The sequence below is a fragment of the Manis pentadactyla genome, chromosome 16 (assembly GCF_030020395.1).
Source record: "Manis pentadactyla isolate mManPen7 chromosome 16, mManPen7.hap1, whole genome shotgun sequence".
NCBI lineage: Eukaryota > Metazoa > Chordata > Mammalia > Pholidota > Manidae > Manis > Manis pentadactyla.
This window is the reverse complement of record NC_080034.1, coordinates 52,370,300-52,377,869: the sequence shown is the minus strand read 5'-3', so window position 1 is coordinate 52,377,869 and position 7,570 is coordinate 52,370,300.

Here is a 7,570-nt window from a genome sequence, read left to right as displayed (position 1 = left end):
GTGCCCTCTCTATACCTGGAGGAAAGAAGCATCCTTATATCCAAAGATATAAAAGAAGGAACCCTCAGAAGAATCCGAACAAGGAGGCCCTGCCTAGTCTCCCCCAGGTTACTACCCATACCACATAATCTCTTGTCCTATTACATTTTCTCATAACTATCCACTCATCACCAAACCTAGTGTAAAACACACAGGTTTAATCATTTCTTCAGTTCTTTACCTCCTTTTGAAGGCTCTGTGCCATGTAAAACTTACATAAACATATCTGTGTGTTCTCTTTCCTCTTAAGTCTCTCTTTTGTTAGTCTAATTTACAAGGCCCCCACTGGAGAACCTAGTTGGGTAGGAGAAAAATATTTTTTTTCCTCCTTTTCATGTATATAAAGAATGGATGATGCTTATCAGTTAAAGACTAGCAGGCTGGGTGAAGTGGAGAATGGAGATAGAATAACTAGATATGCTGGTTCTGGAATCCACACACCAAGACTTTATTATAGAGATATGTTCTCACAATCACCCACATTACAGCATTCCATCAATTTGGATCATAGAAACTCCAGAACCAGTCTAAATGCAAGTTAAGAGACAGTAAGCTGGCACAAGTTGTCAGGAACTACAGGAGTCTTATTTCTCACAGCCAAATATCATCAGCTCCAGATTTCCCAGACGGCACCAGCCGATGTAAACACACCCGCACGGCGAACTGGAAGGACCACCTTGACTGTGTCGTGAAAGTCACAGAACTGATTTTGTTAATGACTCAGCACTTTCAATTACAGAGGTTCAATAAATGCTTGTTGCATTGAATTGCTTATGCTAATTGTTCCATCCTCAGGTGTTCATTTTATAAGCATAAATGGGATTGACAAACTGACATTTTTATTCATGTGCGCCTAACTAGATGGAAACCAAAGGAAGCAGATTGAGAAGGGTGGTTAGGCGCCAACTTTGTTTAATGTCCATCAGGGAACAGAGGAGTGGAGGCAAAGAAGGGATCGATGCCTCAGAGCATATGATTAGTGTCGCATATTAGCTGCAGCCCTGTACTCGAAGAGCAGCTTGGCCTGCCCTCCACTGACAGCAACTGCACACATTTCCTGGAAGTCAGAACCAACACAGCACACACAAAAATTTCCTGGCAGGACTGACCTGGAGGTGAAGTCGCTTCTGCCCCTATGACGCCTTACTGCTAAGCTGCCTTTGCACACCTTTTTAAATACAGATGCCAACGTGCCAATTAAAAGCCTGGCTTGCAGGGGGATAATAGAACAAAATGTGTGTTTCATTCCTTTCCAACCGAACAAAAGCAGTGGCTGTGCTCCTGGGGCCCCAGAGACAGTGAGCCTTTTTTGAATGATCCCTGCCACCACACACTTCCCTACTATTGTTACCCGCTAAATAGGTAACAAAAGGGGAGCAAAGAGCAATGAATCAGAATTTGTGTAGTTTAGCAGCTACAGGAGAGGGAGGGCCCCAAAGAATGGCAGACGGACCCTTTCCATTTACATCACTTGTTAACCAAAATTGTCAGTGACTTTTAGAAAAATCACTGCCTCGTTGGCACCAAAACCTACACAGCACAATAACTCTTGAGCCTTCTCCCTCTGCATTATTAATCACATTCACGGTTCCTTACTTAGCTGGTTACAATGTTAGCTTACTCTCAGACCTTGTGCAGCGAACAAATTAAAAAGGCTTGCTCTGCTCCGTGAAAATACTGCTGCTCAGCCAATCCATTTTCCCTAAATGCTTCTCTACCTCAACTTGGCATTATGGCCATGTTGCATATATTTTTTAAAAGTCATCTTATAGGTCGATACCGTTAAACTCTTACCCATGAAATAATTTGCTCGTCGAATGTGTACATACACAGGGAAGATTACACACACAGAGTGCAAGTGTGAGCACGCTGACTGAGCCCTTTGGTCTCTCTAGGCATCGCGGACTCTCTCTTCCTATTGTGTCTCAGCCTTTTACGGGCAGTCTCTTTTTCCTGCAAAAAGAGATTACACATACAATCCTACAATTGCAAATAGAACGGTGGGTGCCTTTTGTTCAGCTTCCTGTCCAAGTTGTTACAACCTTTGTCATGGTAATGAGCCATCAGAATTTCATAGCCTAAATATTCTCTCCACTTCTCCTGTGTATTGTGTGCCTAAATTTGGATGAGTTTATGGTCTTGTGTGCAGTCCCTGGATAAAGACAGCTGGAAAAGTTGACTGCTGCAAGCCGACCAAGAGGTCTAAATGGAAGTAAACCGTTTACCAGTATTTTTGAAGGGTTCAAACTGCAACATATATCAACTCTTGAGAGCCCCTCTCTGGAAATCTGAAAGTAAAATACACACCTGCCAAATTTTCCTATTGGGACTTCAAATAATTTTTCTACCTTGGATGAATTTTCCCCCATTGTGACAAAGCAGTTTTTATCATTCATTCAAGGGATGTGTGTTGAGTGACTACTTGTGCCGGGCATATGAATGCTCTGGGAAAACAGACATGGCAGGCCAGGAGAACAAGGGCTCACAAGGATTCGTGTTTATGTTCATGCAAAGAAACAGAAAATTGAGTTAGTCTCTACACTGCCTGTTAAGTGACTCTCAGAAGGAATTGCCCCGGGGAGAGCCCATTTCTAACAGCAGTCTGCTCATTAACAAGCCAGGAACTTGTTCATGAAACTGACCTATGAAGACCCATGTCAGACTTTGGCCTTGCTCTTTTGCAAATTGTCTGGTATTGATCAAGATAACAGAAATGAATTTGTAGTAGCTGGACTTCCCAATGAGAACTCGGCCTGCCCACCCCTAACAGGCAAATTCCTATGAAAGCGACCCCTACACTTAGGCTGGGAATGAAGCTGACACACACATGGTATTACCTTATCCCTGCTGCAAGCTCCCAAAAGCAAACTACAGACATAGCAACAGTTTACAAGACGACCTGATCTATATCTGCTTTCTGACATACATGAATAATTTATTTCACCAGTTTTTCATCAAAATTGTGCCCTATTCATTAAATGGAGGGTGTCTGTGCAAAGCACAAACTGTTGGGGTGGGTGGTCTGTGAGGCTGTAGAACATAAAAGAGCTTTTTACTCCCCTCCCCTGTTCCCAGCAGACAGGGATCCCCAAGGATTAAAGAGACTCAAGAGCCACTTGAATGGGCCTCAGGGCCACTTGTGACTGAAGCCAAGTGCCTGCTGTGATTAAATTTGTGTAAAGTACCCAGCATAGCGCCTGGCACAGAGTAGCTGCTGGAACTCCGGGTATATGCTTCTCCCCTGGCACCGGGTGTGCCTGGTAAGAAGGTCACTACACTAAGACACCTGGTGCCTTCTCCACGCAGGTGTGACCTTTAGTTAAGTGACTGAGTTTGCATTGTGAAATCATTGATGAACCAAGAAAAGGACTCAAGAGTCCGTGTTCAATTTCCAAGCAATGCTTCTTCTCCCAGGATGCCTGCCCTCCGTGTTTGCAAGCACCTTTGCCAAAAGAGAATGAGATTCTGAAAGCAACTCAAGTACTCTAGTAGTTTTAAAGCAGCCTGTTCTTGTCTCCTCTCCAAATATACTGTGCTCTCATATTTGCAGTTTCAAAGTAGCAAAACATAAAGGCCTTCCTTCCATCCTCCCTCCCTTCCTCCCTCCCTCCCTCCCTTCCTATCCTGTCACTTCTAGTATCAGGCTGAGGGTGGGGGGAAGAAATAATATGTAGGGGAGAAAAAATTATTTTCTCTCTACTCATCTGAATTACTAGCTTAGACCTCTGTAATAAAAGACAGAATTATAAGACAAAAACAAACAGAAGCTTATTAACATGTATATATCATGTGTACATGGAAGATACCAGGGGAAAATTAGTAACTCAAAGAGTGGCTTTAGAATTCAGCCTTAAATACCATCTTAAAAGGAAAGGGTAGGGGGGATGCAGGCCTCTTAGGGGAGAGTGAGCGATTTTTAGGAAAGATGAATGGGCCCTTAGAAAAAGAGGTGGGAGGTATGATGATGGTTTGTGAAAGTTTGTCTGGATGTGGGACTGACTTCTAGTCTCTAATTCTGTGATAAGGTTGCTGAAACTCCAGGGGAAGGGAGATGACTTTTGGAAGGTCTGTCTTTAGGCAGATAAGGGGAATTCAGAGAAAGCCTCTGGCTGCATTTGCTGTTTTTCAAGTGCCGACAATTCAAAATCATCCATATGCCAAAGTGGTATATTTGGGGGTGGCATGTCCTGAACTCCTATAGTCTTATTTTGGACTGGCACATTCTGCTACCCTTCAAAAGAAAAGGAAAAATCCTGCCAATAATTTTATATCGTGTGTGTTGGGGCACAAAGATGTCAGGGTTGGGGGCAAAGCAGGAGAAGCCCAGACTCATCTGGTGCCAAAATGATCAGTTCTAATTTTAGAAAATTCTGATGCACGACTAGCACAGCATTGTTTTCATTTCCTTAAGAAGACCCTTTAGAGGAGGAAAAGGTTTTTCTTGACCCTGTTTAGGTCCCTGGCTGGGTCTAAAACTTAAACCAACAAAGATTAACAGAAGACAAGCATACACATTTATTTACTAGCAGCCGTATACATGACATAGCAGCCCTCATAAGGAAATGAAGACCCGGAGAAAGAGGGACTTGAGTGTTTCTGGGCCAGGATTCATGAAGAGCACAGTCTGGGAGGAATAGTGCAGGCCAAAGGGTGTCTGTCGGGCAAGGACAGTCACCTGGGGGCAGCTTCCCCAGACCCGTTTGAGTTCTTTGCGGCTGGGCACCCCTTGTCCTCAAAGATAAGGGTGCGCCTCTCCTCCGGGTACAGGCAGGCATCTCTCCCATGCGGGTTTTAAAGCCTGTTTCAGGTGAGAAAAGCAAGGGAGAGATCACAGTGACTTTCCTGCTTCTGCCGTTTTCTCAAATTCCTTGAGCTTAAAACTTTTGCTACGCCCGGCGGCCGTCTATGAGGTCCATGCCTGACTCTCACCAACACTCTTGCTTGATCAGAAGATTAAGAGTCGAAGACTGTGCTTTCTCTGACCACAGTCTCCTGAGTATCAACGCAAGGACTATAGCAGGAATAACCTACATCTGCAAACATTGTTATTCCACGAGGTCAAGGCCAACACTGCTTCCTAACAGCGGCTGGGCCCACAGCTCACATTTCCTCACGCTTGGTCTTCTTGGCCCAAAGCCTAAAAACATTAGGAGTGACTTTGCCCCTTTTCCCCTCCTGTTCCCTCCTCCTCTCCTCAGCTCCCCTCCCTTGCAGAGAGGAAACCCTTGGTTTGCCCCGAAGTTTCTCAAAAGCTACAGTGCAAATCACCCTAATTGTTTGCAAGATGAACAATGATCACTCTAACCTCCTAATTAACATTGTTAAAATCTGCTAACAAAGGACATTTAACAATATCTTAATTAGGAAGGATTTCCAATTTGTGATATGGAGCATGTTAGACAAACAGAGCACAATTCTCCCTTTGTTCCTGGGCTCCGCAGCCAGAGAGATTACATGATATGACACAACACGTTCTGTGTTTATCGTTCTCTATCCTTTACACATTTGCGTTCCGTAATTAGTGTCTTGGCTAATTGTACCTGTGTTATTGTTTGCTCTGTAATTTGGAGAGAATAGAAAGGGTGACGCTGGGTGATTGAGACTGGAGCAGGCAGCGGCGTGTCCCTCAAAGGACTGCAGCTGCCAACCGCCTGCTGGAAACGACCCTGCTGTCAAAGGCGGCAAACTTTGCAGGGCCAACTGTCTCAGGTAATAGGGTGCAAAGCGACAAGGCTTGCTCAGTCGTTCCAGAGAAATACATGGATGACTAGCCATCTTAGTCTCCACACCTTTTCCAAGCTCTCACAGCTTATTTTAAAAGCTCCTATTATCTATCACTTAATTATTAAAAAGTGTCTACTCTGTTTTCATAAATTATCAATGTGTTAGAGATATTGGCAGATGAGAGAAAGAGTCATGGGGATAAGGGAGGTTCCAAAGCCAATTATCCCAGCTGGGAAGATTTTAGAATATAATGGGATCCTTGAATTATTCTGTTCTAAATCTCTGAGGATGGGGTGTTTGTGTGTTTGGTTAGGGTGGGGAGGGCGCAGGGTGAGGGGAAGAAAGGTTAGGACTCCTAATAATCAGTATTTCATTATTCTCACCTATTTGTAAGAACATCCTTGTTGTTCGGTCCTTTTCCATGTGTCTAACTTCTTTATCCTGAAGACTGAAGAAATGCTTGGAAGAAATTAATACCAAATGTTACTTGAATTGCTATGTCTATAAAATATATCATCTAAACTAAATAAGAAAACATAAGAAATGTTTAATAGCATGCCTGGCACATAGTTAACATTCAATAAATTGTAGCTACAGTAAACTATGCCATATTATAGTGCTCTATATAATATATGATGACATCTTAGGTACAAGCACAGTCAATGGTGCTATATACAATACCTCATATTCACATATAATATGTAGTCTAATCAAATGTTCAGGGACCATTTCTAGACTCTGGCCTGAGTCACTGAATGGTCTATTCCATGAGGGTATCAGGGAATAGATCAAAGTGCAGCCGCTTAATTCACTAAGCACACAGACAAGAATCATCCAGGAAGATGGAAGCAAACTAAAATAAAGCAGAAAGACCTTCAGAATCATATAGCTGTGATCTGAGCTCATACTGAAAACCTGCTAACCTTGAATTGACATCTAACCCCTCTCTCAGCATACCCACCTCCCAAGAAATCCCCATGCAAGTCACGTTTACCCCTTTCCCTTGGGATGGGAGGGCTGTACTGACAAAGATGCTGTGGAGAGGCTCCTAGTGGAGACAACAAGCCCAGTGAGTGGGCCTTCTCTCACAAAGATCCCTCATAAAAATTTCTGTTAAAGAAATATACTACTCTTAGCATCAAAGTCCCCCACCCCATCTCTGTAACCTCTACACACACACACAAATATCAGGAAGAAAAAACCTTCATCTCTAACCTCTTAGGTTCAGTTATTAGGCACCTGCAAATTAACCCAACTTAGGACAGGTTAGCAAGAGAAAAGACAGATTTTTATTAACCTGCCCTCACAGGAGTTCACAGGAAAATGTGATTCAAGGAGGTGGTAGGAATTTGGGGCGTATATGCCATTTAAATAGAGGAAAAGAAGGGGAATAGGGCACTTAGGAGAAAATAAACGACTTTTAGGAAAAATAAACATGCCCGTAGGAGAACTGACAGGAGATCTGATAGTTTTGTGACCATGTCTGGGTGTAATGCTGACCAGATCTGTGAGAAGGAAGCTTAGAATTGCTCCTGGGGAGGAGATTCATGACGACTGAGCTTCTGGGAGGCCCTGCTTTCAGGCAGGTACGGGATTACAGGAATTAAATGCCTTCAGCTCAAACGAATTCTGATGCCAAAATGGCATATTTGGGGGTGGCATAGCCCCTTTAACAGGGTGCACCAAGGTGATCTAATGTGTTATTAGTGGACCATATACAGGTAATGTTAACAATTTAGAGTTGGAAGAGGCCTTAGAAGCTACCCCTGGCCTTCCTTTAAAATTGAGAGAAAGGGGGTTCCCAGAG